The following is an 18,428-nucleotide window of genomic DNA, read 5'->3' as shown; positions in this document are numbered from 1 at the left end:
ACACAAAAAGGAAAATTTATAGGAGTATATATAAGTTTAATAATTAAAGTAGATTAAAATATACATAAAGATATATTCAAGTTAAGCTGACAATTTTGTTAATTGCATTTCATTTCCTCTGATGATATGAGCCATCCTTGAAAATCCATGGATTAAGGAAATAAATATAATTCTTTCCCATATATTCCTCGTTCCAAACAATAAATTATTAACTTTAATATATCTTTATGTATATTTTAATCTACAGAATTTCACTTTAATCATTACACTTATATTTTGGTCTATTTTTATATATTGAGCTTTACCTTTTTGGCTAGGATCGTCTTGAAAATATTATCTCACTGTAATATTTAATAAGACAATTCACTTGATTATCTAATCTGTGATTGAACTCATTTATATATGTATGAGATCATTATATGATGAACTATTGGAATTTTAAATTTAAGTTTGTATTGGGTAAATTGTATAGGGAGAAATTTAAATTTAAGTTTGTATTGGGTAAGTTGTATAGGGAGAAATTTAAATTTAAGTTTGTACTGGGTAAATTGTATAGGGAGAAAAGACGTTTCAACACTTTCGTCTTGAACAATACAAAAATAATATGGCTACATATTACATAATACACCACTTTTAGTTCCAGTAAAACGCTTTTTTTATTTTTTAAAGATCTCCATTACTCTAACATAGTTACATATTTCAAACTTGTTTTTCTTCTGATTGCATGCGTAACGCTAAATTAATTTTAATTCAAAATGTTTCATCACGTAATATTATAAAAAAAAAAGAAAAAAACCATTTGATAATCATATAGACCGACGACAGACAACATAATGTGATAAAAAAAATGTATAGACGATAAAAATGGTTTTATGTTATTTTTTTTAATGTTATTAAATAAGGAATGTTTTGGAGTTTTAAATCAATATCTAATGATATAATAATGGGGGTGGGGGACGTTTAAATAATTTTTCGTCAAAAACACAAAATGTTGACAACACGCAGACGAAAACCAGGTTCGGAAACGATGAGTACTGAAAGGAAGTAAAGTTTTGTACTTAATTATAAAAACGATGAGTACTGAAAGGAAGTAAAGTTTTGTACTTAATTATAAAAACGATGAGTACTGAAAGGAAGTAAAGTTTTGTACTTAATTATAAAAACGATGAGTACTTAAAGGGAGTAAAGTTTTGTACTTAATTATAAAAACGATGAGTACTGAAAGGGAGTAAAGTTTTGTACTTAATTATAAAAACGATGAGTACTGAAAGGGAGTAAAGTTTTGTACTTAATTATAAAAACGATGAGTACTGAAAGGAAGTAAAGTTTTGTACTTAATTATAAAAACGATGAGTACTGAAAGGAAGTAATGTTTTGTACTTAATTATAAAAACGATGAGTACTGAAAGGAAGTAAAGTTTTGTACTTAATTATAAAAACAATTTATTTACAAAATTTCTCGAGTTCAGAACATGTGTTATTTCAAAAATCAAAACTTTAATGTTTCTTTGACAAAGTTTTTTAGAAATGATTTATATAAAACAAACAACTGTTCAACATTTCTTGCGTTTTGTTAACCTACATAAATAAAACAGTGGATGTATATATGTGTAAAAATGTTGACTCAATGAACTCTTAAACTACTGGTCACTGAAATTAACAAGAAATACTAACCATACACCAAAGATAGTTCATAACGAGTAAAATCTTTGTTTGGATGGATGAATAACGCGTACAGAAATATGTCAGCAAGTTGAAATGCAAAATGTTCATTTCAACTTGCTGATATATTTCTATTATTTTTGTGCATGCGTAAATAGTTTAATTTTAAATCTTTTTTATCTATCTATTGATAGCTCAATTGATAGGGAACACAGCTGGACTGCTAAATATTTTAGTTTTGATTCTAGTTGGTCATTTTTTTACTTTTGTAATCAGTAATATATTAGGTCCAAGGATGGAATACTGTTGCCATATCTGGGCAGGAGCTGCTAAAAACAGCCTATCCTGCCTTGACAGAGTACAAAATAGACTTCGTGGCTTAGTAGGGGATGCCTTTTTCTCTACCCTGCAACCTCTCTCCCACAGAAGAGACGTTGCGAGCCTATCCTTGTTTTATCGTTATTTCCATGGCAGGTGCTCGTCTGAACTCCAATCTCTGGTCCCCCCTCGCCAATCTTTCACGAAAAACACCCGTCTAGCTGAATCCACTGTGAAAAATTTCCCCCACTCTATATCTGTGCCTAAATCAAAATGCGGATTCCATGAACAAAGCTTCTTTCTTAGAACTGCATGCCTGTGGAACTCTGTTCCGTCTGCCTGCTTCCCACCCGACTACAACTTGGATGTCTTCAAGTCCAATATTAACAAATTCCTCATGAACCGCCCCCTTAAGTAAACACTTCATCAAATCTCCACACTAACGTAATGTACTTGCAATAACCCTTATCCCTGAGTTTCTTCTGGGCCTTGATAAGTGGTGATCACTGTGTAAAAAAAAAAATAAAGGTACAATATAATTTTCAAGAGAATTGACTTTGTAATTATAAAGACGAAATCTGCATGAATTAAAATATATTTAAGCGTATTTTACAACCGGGCAAGGTCAGGCGCCCCTCCCCCTCCCGTTAGTTATCAATAAATAAAGTTTGCTTTCTGGGATAATGAAAGTGCTTGTTTCGTTTCAATAATTCTGCTTCCTTTTTACATAGGGTAGTATTTCCAGTCTGTTAAGACTCGATTTTGTAAATTCTCTCTCCTCTGATCTTGAACACGTAGTACAATGGGGAAAGGAGTGGCTGGTTACTTTTAATGCATCTAAAACCAAGCTTCTCTCTTTACATCATCAACATTCTAATTCACATTTGTCATCAATTGAAATGAATGGCTCTCGTCTTCAGGAGGCCTCAAGTTTTGACAAGCTTCTGGGCTTGACCATTACTCCTGATCTTAAATGGAACACGTATATCAAATCTGTTGCCAAGGCCGCTGGAAAAATGGTGGGATCTTTCTATCGATCCAGTAGATATCTCACTGCTGATGCTATTCTCTACCTATATAAGAGCCAGGTACGTCCAAGGATGGAATACTGTTGCCACATCTGGGCAGGAGCTGCTAGAAAGGACTTGTCCTGCCTTGATAGAGTTCAAAATAGACTTCGTAGCCTCGTAGGAGATGTCCTTTTCTCCTCCTTGCAACCTCTATCTCACAGAAGAGATGTTGCGAGTTTGTCTCTGATGTATCGTTATTTTCATGGAAAGTGTTCAACTGAGCTTCAATCTATGGTCCCTCCTCGCCAAACTTTCACAAGAAACACTCGTCTATCTGTAAACACTATCAATAATTTCCCCCACTCTTTATCTGTGCCTAAACCTAAACGTAGATTCCATGAACAAAGCTTCTTTCTTAGAACTGCACGCCTGTGGAATTGTCTTCCGTTTTCCTGCTTTCCGGCTGACTACAATATGGTTGTGTTCAAGTCTAAAGTAAATAAGTTCTTGATGAGCCGTTCCATATAAGTTATTAAATTTACCAAATTTTCATTACTAATGATTACTATATTGACCAATTTCTACTGTACACTCTTTAACCCTTATCCTTGAGTGGCCTCTGGGCCTTGATAATGTGGTGATGCCTTTGTAAAAAAAAAAAAAAAAACGTTCGACCGTCATCACAGTAAGCACAGTAAGTTTAGGCTCTTTAATTAAAGTCACGTGACCTGCTGTTGTCACGGAATAAACTCAAAAGACAACCGGAAATTGTTGCGTTGTGGCGAATCGCAGAGGGAATTACAGAAATGGTTTAAAGTGGACTATATTTTCTTTTCCTAAAAATACTGAAATTAGGTGAGCGCTTTTTTCTGGTTTCCTTTTATTACATTGAATCAGTTACGATAAAAGGGTAGAGAGAGAAGAGAGAGGTAATGAATACATAGAGAGATGGCAGTGCAAAAGGACAGAGAGAGAGCGAGAGAGTAGTTTTAAAAGAAAGATGTTTATTTTGTTATCCAAGCAATGCCAAGTAACCCTGATATATTCTTCTAAAACAAAACGAGATGATTTTTATTAATTGCAAGAAGATATGTGCATCCCTTTTAATAAGCAGATCAAAGTGGAGCATCTGCTTTGATATTGCACTTCATTGTTTCTGACCTCAATCAGTGGAGAAATCTTTCTACACCGAGGCAATTTAATTTTTTTTTTTTTGTCCCAATCTAGAGTGTCATTTCTTGAGGAATTAGATTTTCCCTTTATTAAAAATCAACCTTGTGTATAACTGTCCTCGTGTAAATTGTTAACTCCAAACATCAAGTGGCTTCATGCCTTGTCTGGGATGATTTCCATAATAAAAATTTTAAAAAATGCTTCCAAAAATAGGGGCTCAGTGAAAGTAATATTTGAGAAAACGTATGTAATTCCAATGAGAACCTGCAAAACTATGTGGCGAAGGTACTTGAAGAACATCTCGCTTGCCAGTCATCAAAAGAATTCTCATGACATGCTATAATAAAAGATACTATTCACACAAGCGGTAGCGTCTCTGTTTAACCTGCCAGGTACCAGGATTGGAGAGGAAAAAGAAGAAAAGAAAAAAGTTTGTAGATGGATTTATATATAAATGATTGCAACGTCTTGTTAGACGAGTGCCATTCTCTCAAACACAAAGTCCATGAGCCCAAAAATGACTTCCATCGCCACAGGACCATTTTTATAGACAAATGCCTGAGGGAGTATCTATACACAGATGATGTTACAGAATCTTAGCTTTGTACGACAGCCAAGTCTTTCTCTTTCGGTTCAAAATGTTGAGATCCAGCAACAAGCAAGAGCAAGATAGTCAGCAACAAGTTCAACTTCAGACCAGCTTAATGCGGGTACTGGTCTCCCGCTTTATGTTTTTTTTTTAATCATAGATTTGCTTCTCCTAGAAAGGTTGCCTTCACCACGGGAGCCCTCTCCACCCCAGCACACACGGTGCTAGTTGGCCGTTGACCCTGAAAAAGGGTTCATTCGCCCTTTGAAAGGTCTTGTTTTTAATCCTTCAGGGAAACTAGTCGCCCTCCTCACCAAACAAGTCTGGTGGGGGAACCAGTTTAGTCGCCGGTGACCCAATCATGAGGCAGGTGGTACTGGATTACATGATAACAGTAGCATATGACATGACCTGACTATAACATTATTTATTTATATATATATATATATAACACATATATATATAACACACATATATATATATATAACACACACATATATATATATATAACACATATATATATAACATATATATATAGCACATATAACACACACACATATATATATAACACATATATATAACACATATATATATATATAACACACATATATATAACACATATATATATAACACACACACATATATATATAACACATATATATATAACACATATAACACACACACACACACATATATACATACATACATACATACATACATATGGCATTAATTTGCATATAAGGGTAAAAGCGGCTATAAGAAGGACGAGTTGGAGAGATCAGGTGCATCGAGTTTTTGACAGTTGAGAGAGAGAGAGAGAGCATAGACATTGAGAGTTAGTGTTGTGAATTTACCTGGCACTTGCTAGGAGCAAAGTGTAGTATCTGTTCCGGCAGATACTGCAAGCAAAGACCATATGTGGGGGCGACCCCACATATAAGACCTTGGTCAATGTAGGGGCAACCCTTCATACCAATTGTCACTATCCAGCTCCCTTACTCCCCGGGGAGTTGGTCCCCATTTCCCCTAAACTCCTCACATTAAAAATCGGCCTTGTGCCTAATTTGCTCGGTGGGGGAGCAAATAAATACCATCTGTTCCGGCAGATGTTGCACTTTGTGACCATTGCCCTTGTGGCAATTGGTTATTGGTACATGTAGGGGCAACCCTATATGTACCATCCCCTTCCCCTCCCTCCCCCTTCACCTCACATAAAAACCGACCTTGTGTCATATTTTGCTTACGTGGGGAAGCAAATAAATACCTACTATTTATGAGGAGTTGGTATGAATTGTAGCGTTGGTGAGAAGGAGTTCTGGCATGTTTTTTTCGTTACACTACGATTCTATTTAGGCTAATTACCTCTAAATCAACATCTATTTACATACCGTCACACTTAATGGCCAGGTACTTTGGAAATGTTACGTAAGTATTTACATCGCCTATATTTTGCTTTTGTGTTTCTTATAAAATAAATGCAAACGTCATAATTATAAAAGAAACAAAAACAGAAAAACAATTTAAAATAACTCGGCCAATAAACAGGAGGGGGGGAGAGTGAAAATTTTTAAAAAAAAAAAGCCGTATTAGGATTGTCTCCTACAACGCCATTACAAAAAAAAAAAAAAGCTTTTTTATTCCTCTGTTACCGAACATCGAACGGAATTTCCATGGGCAGTGTTTGCATCCAAGAATTTTCCGTTTGTGAAACACATTGTCACAATATTGTTTACCTGGGGGTACTAAAATATCACCCTCGAATCCAAAGCCAATACACATTTAAATTATCATCAAATGTTACTCATTATATTTAAAAAAAAAAATATCCTCCAATAATATTCATCATCATTCAACTCTCAATCTATCCACCTCAGTTTCCCTGTATATTTGAGTGGCTTTTAGCCTTGATAGGTAATGTCTCAATGAATACATCTTTTTCATATGTAGTCCATGGTCATAGGGAAGATCTGACACAAGGTAGGGATAGAAAAGCCAGCGCTCTAATGGAATAGTAACTTACGAAGTTGAGTTATCGTGCTTTCGTAGCCTCTTTCAAGACTCATTTATAAAGATGGCGACAATAGTTTTTCTCGCCGAGACGATGAAATTCGCTTTAGCATGGTTAAATGTGTGTGTGTGTGTGTGTGTGTGTGTGTGTGTTTCCTTTAAAGAAACAACAAAAGTCTTTCTGTAATATTAAATGGGAATTAAAAAAAATGCAAGTGCTATTATTTTATTCAACTTTTTGAATGGATGGGTTAGAGTTACGTCATATGACCACTCCCCGTGTCTTTACACGTGAAAAAAAAAAAAATGAAAACGTTCCTGTATGTAAAAGTACGCTTAATCAGAAAATAGCATGAAAAGGAAATACATATGAAAAATAATAAACTAAGCACATGTTAAATAGGATACACGTTTCCTAGCAACCAGAGCGAAACCTTTGCGGGGGAGGGGATGGAGAGGGATGTTATCAAAATGCTAAAGAGGAGGAAAGTAGTTGAAAATAAAAGACTGTCTTCTACATAACTTGCTACAAATGTTAAAATCTAGAAATTTCTCACGATTTTAAATTGTAGACATCTTTAAAACTTTAATCTAACGAATAATTAAAATAAAGGAACTGAAAACGGAAGAGTTTCATGGCCTTTGTAGGTCGTGGTTTTACCCGTCCTTAAAACAAAAACCAAAGTGTAGTATCTGTTTTATCCTTGGTCAGAAGAGGAGAAAACATTATCGACTGAAGCATTTTTGTTTTTTGTTGTTACTATTTTTGTCACATCTAAAGTGACCTTTTAGAAGTAACTGGATGGGGAATGTACAGATGTATTTTGTGGTATTTGTTCTGGTGTACACGATTGTGTCGGGGAATCCGTTGTACTCATATACAATGCTAGTTCGTCGTCTGTAATTTCATTATCTGGACATTTATGTGGTTTACACTGATGTGTAATGCCATATAGTGTAGCCAAATGGTGGTCGAGTTTGCATGCTATCATGTGAGTTCTTGTTGTACAGCTTCTATGTTTATATATTATTTAATTGGAATTCATTATTGAGATGAGTATTATTTATTGATTTTATTTTATTGCAGACTATTATTCTCATCTTTCTCTTAGATGCTGTTTCACGACGTTTCGGCCAACTATTCCTCTAGCCTTCGTCAGGTGGTAACCGCGATGGGATAGGAACTCCGAATCTCCTGACTGCATTCTCAGCAATTACTGTCTTCCATAGTTGTTGTCGTCTCACCACGTTTTGGCCAAGTAAGCCTCTGGACGGCTTTTGGGGAGGATTGAAACCGCTATCTTCAGACAATTCTCACCTGGAACCGTTGGGCAGAGGAATAGTTGGCCAAAACGTTGTGAAACAACATCTAAGAGAAAGATGAGGATAATAGTCCGCAATAAAACAAAATCAGCTTCTATGTTGCTTGTAATATCCGAAATTTTTTCCTTTACGATTGGTTCTATTTCTGAAGAAGAAAACATTGTATAGATGGTAGAAGGAGGAGGAGGTCCATCTTGTTCTGATTGCATATCTGCAATGTACTTGTTATTCTTGAAAGTGTTTATGCATGGTTCCCATATATAATCAGCCACATAAGCAGATTCAGTTCTATGGCTCCCCATTCCTTAAATTTCGGCATGGGTCAAGATATAGTATATATGAACATGCGGTTTTGCATCGCCTCTTTCTCTCCTGCTACTTGCCACCAGGAGTTGTCGTTAGATGTCGAAAGTGAAGGTGAACATTTTAGTAAGCATTCGTTTTGGTGCTTAATATTTACGTACGTTTCTGTACCCTCGAGAATGCATCTACCCTCCTCAATATTCTGAGGTGTAAACTATCCAAATATATCATTTTATCGATACATGAGCCATACGTAAAGTTATCAGAAGCCTGACATCACATTCGACCACAGTTCATTAGTCCGTCACAAATAGAACGTAAAGTATAAGATTTGCCACTGTTCAATACCTCGGTCATATGAAAACCGTTAATTTTGGGTCAAATTTTATGACAAACCTCAAACGTTTCACGTCCAAATTCTTTTGGATCAATGTTATGGTGACAATACTAGGCTTCATTTATATCTAAGCTTTTTGGGGTATCTGCTTGGCATCTATTGTAAAGTAACCGTGTTTTTGTTTGATTTGTTCATAAATTGGTGTTACTTTTGTTTGTATGTGCATATCTGTTGCTGCTGCTGCTTGTATCATGTCGTTTAAGTTTGGTATATTTCTAAATATCTTGTTTCAAGTGTCTCTGACATTGTCGCTTTTGGTTTTCTTACAGTACATCATGGTGTCTCCAATGTCTGTTGAATTGCGTTTCAAAATGAAGTATTTCTTTCAGAGTAATGTTGTTATTTTGTTTGTGACTTCTTCGTCAGAATTTGTGTCAGGTGTAGTTTCTAGATGTTCATATGTAATTCTCCTATACATATATTTTTGACCCTTTGCGTGAAGATTACTAGCTGCTATGTGTTTGTTGGGCTCCTTCTCCAGATATTGGCATAATCCATATGGGTTATAAACTTTACACAACAATACTCCATACATGAGCAAATGGTGGCCTTGTAGAGGTACAGGATACTTTTAGGCATAAGTAACTTCCTAGCATGGTAGAGAGAGAGTTCACCTTCTTTGCAGCAGCCGTGGCAATGCCCTCAATGTATCTGTTCCAACTCATGTTCCCTGTGAATGTTAAGCCGAGGAGTTTGAAGTACTTTCAGGTAATGTTTCATTAGTCATAGCTATCAGTGGTTGAGAAGGTTTCTTCTTATTATTAAAGGAAACAAGCTTAGTCTTGGCAGCACTGAACATTACCATCCATTTTTGTCCCCATTCTACTACAAACTGGAGGTCTTCCTTTAGGGTTTTCGCTATTGTTTCTGCGTGTTCATTCGTTTTCCCCTCATGCCTGCTGTAGAGCATGGTGTCATCAGCAAATATACCCATTTCAGAGACAATTTTATCAGGGAGGTCATTTATAAATATCAGGAATAATAAAGGTTCAAGGATCGACCCCTGAGATACACCCACATTTATATCGTTTTGACAAACAAGCATCAAAGACAACCTGGATTCTTCTTTTACCTAAGGATTTAATTAAGTGTTTGGCCAGTAATAGCATAGGATCTGATTTTCATGAGAAGACCATCATGCCATACTCTGTCAAAATCCTTAGATATATCTAGTGCTACTGCCCTACTTTGTCCAGTGCATGATAAATCCGTTCAGAGATTACAGTTAGGATATCTGCAGTAGAATGGGCTTGCTTAAATCCATATTGTTAGTCGAGAAGAAATTTATCAGCTCTAAGATGGTGGATTAGAGCTTGATTAATTATGGACTCAAATATTTTGGTGAAGAGAGGGCTAATGGGACAATAATTTCATGGGTCAATTCTTTCGTCAGCATTTTTGTAAACTGGTACCACAGAAGCAATTTTCCAGCAGTCAAGAAAGCAAGGTTCGTTAAGGCATTTGTTGAAAAGTTTGGAGAGAACTGGAGCAACCTCAGCGAAGCATTTTTTTTAATAGTACAAATGGGATGAGATCAGGTCCATATGCTTTTAAGGTGTCTAGATTTTTTATGATATCATGTACTTCAGAAAGGGTGATTTTCAGATCATCTAATGTGGTTTCTGTATGCAAAGGAAAATCAGGAAGGGAGTGGTTTGCTGAGTTCAGTGTAGAGTTTTAGGCAAATCAACTGGCAAGGGTGTTAGCCTTCTCAATTGCCGTGCAAGCAACCTAATGATTGTTGGATAGTGGGGGAATTGTTGATTTCCCATTATTTACTACATTTATTATATGAATTGCTCCTCTTAACTCATGTAGAGTTTGTATTGTCTTGATAGGTTTAAAGATTGTAGCTTTATCAAGTTTATATATATATATAAATATATATTATGAGGTTTCAATTTTTGTACTGTTCCTGATTGTTTGTTTTTTTTTACAAATTTTTTCGTTATTTATTTGTTATTTATTTCATGCTTTGGTTATAGTTTAAAATACTGATTTCTCCTTCTGATTCTCATGACAGGTGCCCGAAAAAATGGCGTCTCTATTTTCGTCGATAAAATGTAGTAGTACCAAAAATTCTTATATTTGCAACTTGTGCACATATCGATGGCCGTGCTGTTTATTTTTTAAATTCAATTTTTATTATTTTATCAATTACTTCCGATTGGTAGGGGAACCATAATGTTGGAAATTGTACATGGGGAAGGCGAGCCTTATTGGTTGAGGCGCTGAATGCCATGTTTTCTTTTCAGGCTTTTAATTGGCCCTCTAGGAAACTTCCTGCACGTGCAGTTTTTAAAACTTACAGACATTTTCACTCTCTTTGCAAAAAAACCCTGCTAGGGGCAAGATGCTAAATTAAGGATCTCCCTAAAAGGGACTGCCTCAAGGTCAACCATGCTTGGAGCTCCATTTCCCTTTTTTTTTCTTTAACCAAGAATTTATTCCTATTGTGATATGAATTTTTTAGACGAATATCGTCTTCCCTAGAACTGAAATAGTTCGGCTCCGTTAATGGAGTTTTATTCTTCCAGATCCCATAAATAAATGGTTTCTGCTTCCTTATACTAGCTTCTCCAAAGAGAAGCAATTTAACACTTAAAAAAAAAAACTACCAGACTCTCAGAGACGCGATATATGGGCATATTTTTTGCAATCCTACGAAAGAAAACTGAAATTCATCACCTCACAGCTTGCTTTATTCCGTTTGTCCTTTTTTTTTTTTTTTGCACTCTGCCGAGTTCTAAAGCGTGTGAGGTAGACACCGCCAAAAATGGCCGAAAAATCAAGTTGTTGTTGTTTTTTAAAACGAAATTACATTTATTAAAATCCATTATTTCTGAGTAACTTTTTTTCCCCAGAAAGATAAAACCCTGAATTTTATCATATAGAAAGCCGAATAGAGTAAAACTTTTTCTACTATTTTTAATTAAATTTTAAATGTTAAATTTTCCCCAAAAGTTAACAATTGACATTTTTTGTCATGCACAAAAAACGTATATAAATAGTTAAAAAAAAAAGGTTTTTGAAATAATTAATTTATTTATTTGTTATCTAATTAAGATTTAGAGTGATTTTCTATGAGAATATGCAAAAATATTATAATATAAGTACCTGAATTTACAATAATTCCACTTATTAATATAGGCAACCAGTTACTTCGTGTCGATCTAGACAATGTTTACGTTTGTACTTGATAAAAAGAAAACTATGGAAGACCAAACAGGCTAAAAAAAATTATTTTTCAGTGACCAAAATTTCAATATATTATTAACGCTGAGACTGGCCAGTACCAGATAGGTGACCATTTGTATGAGTTTGGTTTTTAATGTGTATGTATGTGGGGGCCAGTCTCCCCAAATTGGGGGGGGGGGGGGGTTAAAGCAGAATAAAAAAAAAATTATTTCAGCGCGTTTGGTCCACCGTAGTCGAAAGGCGGCAAACGTTTTCGAACGGGATCGAAAAAAATGATGATATTTTTAACACAAAGGGCACAATATTTATCGAATTTTTTTTTTCTATCGATTCTTCACAGCATACCCTGTTTAATAATGGTCATGCATTATTCGGTTCGCTAAAAAAAAAAATTGTTAATTTATTTACCAAAAATTTTAAAACGGCTTTTTTCGTATAAATATTAAAAAAAAAAAAAATTTTGTTTTGCTTAACTTAAATTAATTATTTTACTTAACATATTCACCGAATTTCACACTTCAAAACTCAAAAGCGGGATATTTTTAAAAAGACGGTCCGTCAAAAAGTACTTACCTGCCCCCCCCCCCCCAGTTTTGGCGGTGCCTAGTGTGAGGAAATTAATTCCCACAATAAAAAAAAAAAAGAGTAAAACGGAACTAAATTTAAATTTCCGTTCCATTTTTAAAACAATCGTAAAACAACGTACTCCGCAAGTTTTAACATTGCTGCAAAGAATTGAAAAATATTTCAATTCATTTTCCATTTCCGGTTTGGCGTTTTGGTTTCTTCGATCAACTTCGAGACGAACTATTTAGTTCGCGATGACTCGGGACGATGTAACAAAAGTAAACTATTTGTCACATCAACCGTTTCTAGTTATCCTGGATTTCCCCTTGTCAATGTTTATCCAGAGACACGGTCGATCATTGAAAACCCTTTGCTTCACTAGAACCCTCGCGTTGGCACCCTTCTTACAGAAATGAAAAATCATCCAGGAAAAATATGGTCGCCATCTTTATAAGTTGAGAAAGAGGCTAGGCTAGCTAAAGAAAAGCGATAACTCAAGTTCATAATCTTCAAGTAAAAGAACAGGGTCAAAGTTGAGTTAGCGTTCTTCCTTAATTAGCCTATTTCTCAACTTGTTTATAGAAAGATGGCAACTATATTTTTATATAAATTTTCATTTCGGCGCCTCTCGCCTCGCGTGTACGATGTTATTTTCAGGGTGTAATCGCACGAAGATAAACAGATTATTATTATTATTCCATTTATTAACATTTAGGAACAACAGCCAACTTTTTTTCGTAAAATGAAAATCCTTAAAGGACTTTCTTATAATTCAGAGACGATAAAAAAGGGTTTAAAAATAAACTTTAAAAAATCGTTCAGCTCAATAATACAAGCGACACCCACGGTCGAAAACTGAACAATAAAATTGTAGCTAAGTACGTTATATTAATAACAACATAGTGCAACAATAACAAATGAAAATCGGCCAGTCAGAAACATTTGATTCGTCCGCTTAAATGTTATTTGGATCTGACTTTCACTTTAAAAATCCAACAATATAATTTGATATGTTAGAAAGGTCCTGACTCCTGTGCTAATGCACTTACTGAGTGATCATCCGCGCTATTTTTTTTTTTTTTTTTTTTAATCGTATTTCCAAGTTTAATTTAAGTTTTATGATATGATTTTTTATTCAATTGCAAGGTTAAAGCACAGAATAGGTACAAAACACCCTCCCCATGTTAAGAATGGCTTTTAAATAATAACATTATTATTTCAGCATGGATCAATAAGTGCACTAGTACCAAAAAAAAAAATGGTCACCAAGGTGATTATTTCGCGACCGTGCGAAAATTTCAAATGAGATTTCGAAGTCTTTAAACTGTCGATTTAATTTCTGGGGAGAACGAAAAGTTTATGGACAAAAAAGTCATTTTGGCTTACTTGTGCTTTTGAAGGAAAACAGCAAGAGAGAAAAAAAAACAGTAATTTTCGACAGCGTCGGTTATGCAATCAACAATCAGCCTTTCTTTCAATCATTTCGTCTCGTCACATGTTGATTCAATAAATTATTTTGTTTTAAAAAATACTTGTACGTGGTGTTGCTCGGGAGTCTTTATTTCCATTTTTTTTTTGTTTGTTTTGTTTTAATTTATTTATTTTTCTTTGTCAAACTATTTTTATACGAATTCGATTATTAAATTTAAATATTACATTATCATTTCGTCATTAATTATTAATTGAATCGAATTGTTTAAGTAAGTTTTCAAAAATGTTTGGATGTAAATTTGTTTAGAATCTTGGTACTTGTGCAGTTTACAGACCGGGCTGAAATAATGATATTATTTTGAAAGACATTCTTAGTATAGGTATAGGGTTTCTTTTTAACTATTCTACTTTCGCCTAACAATTTAATAAACAAAAGATACCAGAAAAATTAAATTAAACTTGAAAATCCTATCTTTAAAAAATAGCACGGTTCGTAAACTGCACAAGTATCAGAATTTTAAAGCCAGTAAATTCTTTCAAATTGCGAAAGAGTCATGAAATAACTCATTCCTTTTTCAACTATGGCTGACCTACTTACGAATAAACCGAAATGCATTCTTATTGATTAAATTTCGTAATAATTCTTATATAATTCTTTAAAAATTTCGTTTTATTTGATGCTATTATATTTTTCAATAAATACTCGATATATATGAAAGGGAAAATCAAGTGCAAGTCACGAGGATGCGAAAAATACACATATACGAAAAACGGTCGCACAATTGTATTAATCCCTAGAGGGTGGTGGTGCAGTGTGCACTGGGGTGGGGCACTGCAGAAGAATAGGCGACTCGAAGTCAGCAGCAAACAGTGTCAAATTATTATTTTTGCATAAAATAAAATGCTATTGTTCATCGTTTGAAATGTGGATAATTCTACACTTTATCGCCAAAACTGGAGACGCCGTTTATTTCACGCACCTGCAATTTAAATGCAAAGGAGAAATCATTATTTTAACCTATGGCCGAAGCAAAAAAATAAATAACAAAACAAATAAACTGGAGAATGATTGCTTCCAGAAAGAATAAATTGATTTAAAATGAACATTATTTAATGTTTAAAATTATTTATTTGTTCGAAAAAAAATATATATATATTATATATATATATATATATATACCTGTTTACAATGCCTCCCCACGGGACAAAGTTAGACACCAGGGTCGTTTTTTAACGTGGAGAAAAGGTACAAAAATAAAAACTGTCTCATTCGTGAAGGATTTCTCCTCCACCGAAAGAGAACGAGAAGTGGAAGTGCCGCAACTGCCGCATCTGAAGAACAGATACTACACTTTGATCTTGGTCAAATATAAATCCAATGTTGTTTTCATTACAAAATTGTTTTATTAAAATTATATTTTCTTACGCAAACTTTTCAATAAATGTTTTTACAATTATATTTTGATAAATTTATATACAATAAATGGTTTGGTTTTCAAATGGCGTCGCCCAGTTTAAACAATTATGAATATTTCATTTCATTTTCTGCTTTTAATAATAAAAAAACATTAATAAAAAAATGTTTCATGAAAAACTTTCTTAATTGTTCTCTTTCACTTTCTCTCTTTATTTATTTTTATTTATTTATTTTTTTTTTTTTCATAGTTTATTTTAGTTTAGTAGTTTATTTTATTTATTTTTTTTCATAGTTCTTTCCGGAAGTTTAATTTTTGTTTGTTATTTATTTCTAACTTCGGCCATAGTTTAAAATACTAATTTCTCCCTTGGATTTGGACAGCAGGTGCATGAAATAAAATGGCATCTCCAATTTCAGCGATAAGTGTAGAAGCACCGAAATTTGTTTTTAGTATTATAAAAAAAATTACTTTTTGAAATAGTTATTGATTTTACTTACTTTGTACCTTAACAATCATCTTTAAAATAACGAACTCAATGGGTTTTGCGATATGCTGAAAACGAATATCGCATTCAAATTTTCCCCAAACAAGTAGTTTCCCTGAAATTTAGCAATCTAATATTGTGCGCGCCAAAAATATGCGCCAGCGCGAGTACAACAATGGCCACCATTGATAACATAAGGAATTAGATTGCTTAATATCCGGAAAACTACTTGTTTGCGGAAAATTTGAATGTGATATTCGTTTTCAGCATACCCGAAAACATGGTTAGATTCGTCATTTTAAAGGTGGAAAGTAAGTAAAAATTTACCAAATAAAATAATTTTTTACTTGTTGACACTGTTTGCTGTGGGCTTCTTCTACATCGCATTTTTTTTAAAGTTCAAATAAAAAGGAGTGTTTTTGTTTTGTTTTTCTCTAGTCTACAGAATTGTCAACACGGGGGTGCGAAACTTGAAGATACCTGATCTAATAATGAGACAAAATATATTCGGTTTATAAACATATCCTATTGGATATAATGAATAAATGTCAATAAAGGTTTAAATATAAAACATCGTTTTTTAACGATATATATACACATTGATGAACTCACAGCATTAACTTTAAAACGTAAGATAAAGATTTAAAATAAATTCTAATGCATTCGTCATCATTTTAATGAATATAAGCGTTTATTTTAATAAATTTAGGCGTTTAGAAATGAAGAAGAAACGCTTCGAAAGGTGAAATTTAAACGAAAAAAATGTCAGCGGACTTTTCAAAAATAACATTACTACAAAAACCGGAATCCGAAAAACGAAACAAAATCATTACCACAGCAACAATGGGCAGTTTTGTTTTATCCAAGAAAGAATAACTTAAAATATTTTAAAAGAACTTCTTACCTTGAATGTAAAATATAATGTGATATAAGTGCTTCAAATGTGGGTGAAAACGAATAAGTAATTATCAATTTATATCCTGATAAATACTAAAAAAAAATTTAAAAAACGCTCCTTGCGTCACAAGCAGACGGTATCCGACATTATCTGCAACTACAAAGGTTACGAGAGGTCAACAGTGAGAGCACTTTCAAAAAGAAGATTGCGTATACGAAAAACGAAATTTTTTTATTACTCTTTTTAAATTGGCAATTTTATTATTTTTAAGTTACAAAATAGTTACCAAAACCGCCATCCATCTTTTTGTTAAGAATCTGTTTCTAAAGATTAACATGATTATTGAAGAAACCCATTCTTAACAAGAGTGAGGTGTTAAGTATTCTCTGACTTCACGATTTCATTTATAGCTAATTTAAAATCAGTCTTTTAAATTATATTCGAATGCATTTATTTTTATTTAAATTTTATCAGTTATGAAAAAAAAATGTTTAAAACGTTGGTAAAGTTATTTATCTCCCCCTCCCCTCTACGACGGGAAGATGTGACACAAGAGCGGGAAAGTTGGATTTGAAAAGCCACCGCCCTAAAGGAAAAGCGCTATGGCTTGCAAAAATGCCTGAGCAGCCCATCGGCATTCCCCCCCAGCAGGGCCGTCTCAGACGATTGGCAATAAACTAACCCATTCTCAAAGGGAGAAGGCAAAGCCGAGGAAGGTGTGCCAGTTGGCACAGTTTAATATTCAAATTTAAAATCGTTAAATACAATTTAGGCGCGCAGTGCAATTGATTGTTTCGGCGCGTTAAAAAAATGAAAAATGACACCCACGCAAATTCCGGCGTGACCTTTTTATACCAAAGGTGCGGACCTAGTTGAAAGCACCCCATGTGATGTCTTCCGTCCAATGGAATTCCTCCTAGGACACATTTTAAAACTGATTTTCTAGAGCTCGTTTGGAGCCGATCAAATCGAATATAAACATGCACAAACACAAGCCTTTCGAACATTCTTTCGTCTCTTTAAACTCTTCCGACTCATTCAACGCTTTCTCATTAGGACTTACCACGCATGCAAACATCAATTATTTCACTTCCACTACTCCGCGCATTAATACTCTCTTTTAACAGACGAACATTAATATTGTCTCTGTTACAAATTTGAACATTCAAAGAACACAAAAAAAAGAGACTCTCCATCTTTCATATGAACTCAAAAAAAAAAGAACTCTGAAATATTGAGAACTATGTTTTAACTTGTTATTGTTTGTTATTTCTATTCCGGAAATAAACCTCCGTTTGTGTTGCACATAAGATTTCTTATTTTTATTTTTATTATTTGTGGAGGAAGTCAGTTCCCAAAAAAAGGCCAGGCGACCCCCACAAGTTGGTGACCCGACGCAGAAATCATATGCACAACGGAATCTTATAAGCTATTAAACAACCATGACTCAGCGGCAAAAGCGACAATTTTTTTTTCGACCACAATTTCAAGCTCCGCGTCATCGGAAAAAGTCAGTTGACAGTTTAAAGGCTTTGAAATCACTTTCGAGCGAAGAAAACAAACATGGAACCTTCCTGTGTTGAAAAACCTCTGGCAACGTTAACGGTAAATATACCAGCATTTAATCCTACCAACATAAAGACCTGGTTT

The 18,428-nt window shown here is 34.1% G+C and overlaps 1 protein-coding gene across 2 annotated transcripts in view; it reads right to left on the bottom strand.

Annotated features, from left to right (window-relative positions):
• The window catches only part of LOC145303483 (glycerol-3-phosphate dehydrogenase, mitochondrial-like), a 214,099-nt gene extending 197,147 nt beyond the window's left edge, over positions 1-16,952 (bottom strand). The window contains exon 1 of one of the 2 annotated variants that reach the window (XM_080144851.1): positions 16,785-16,952. The gene's annotated coding sequence lies outside the window, so the exon portion shown is untranslated. The remainder of the gene's footprint in view (positions 1-16,784) is intronic. The other variant, XM_080144848.1, reaches the window with a different exon arrangement.
• Positions 16,953-18,428: the final 1,476 nt, after the last annotated feature.

This window comes from Euprymna scolopes, chromosome 19 (assembly GCF_053919585.1).
Source record: "Euprymna scolopes isolate OS-2025 chromosome 19, ASM5391958v1, whole genome shotgun sequence".
Classification (NCBI taxonomy): Eukaryota; Metazoa; Mollusca; class Cephalopoda; order Sepiida; family Sepiolidae; genus Euprymna; species Euprymna scolopes.
The sequence above is the reverse complement of the archived record's forward strand: the minus strand, read 5'-3'. Positions and strand labels throughout refer to the sequence as shown.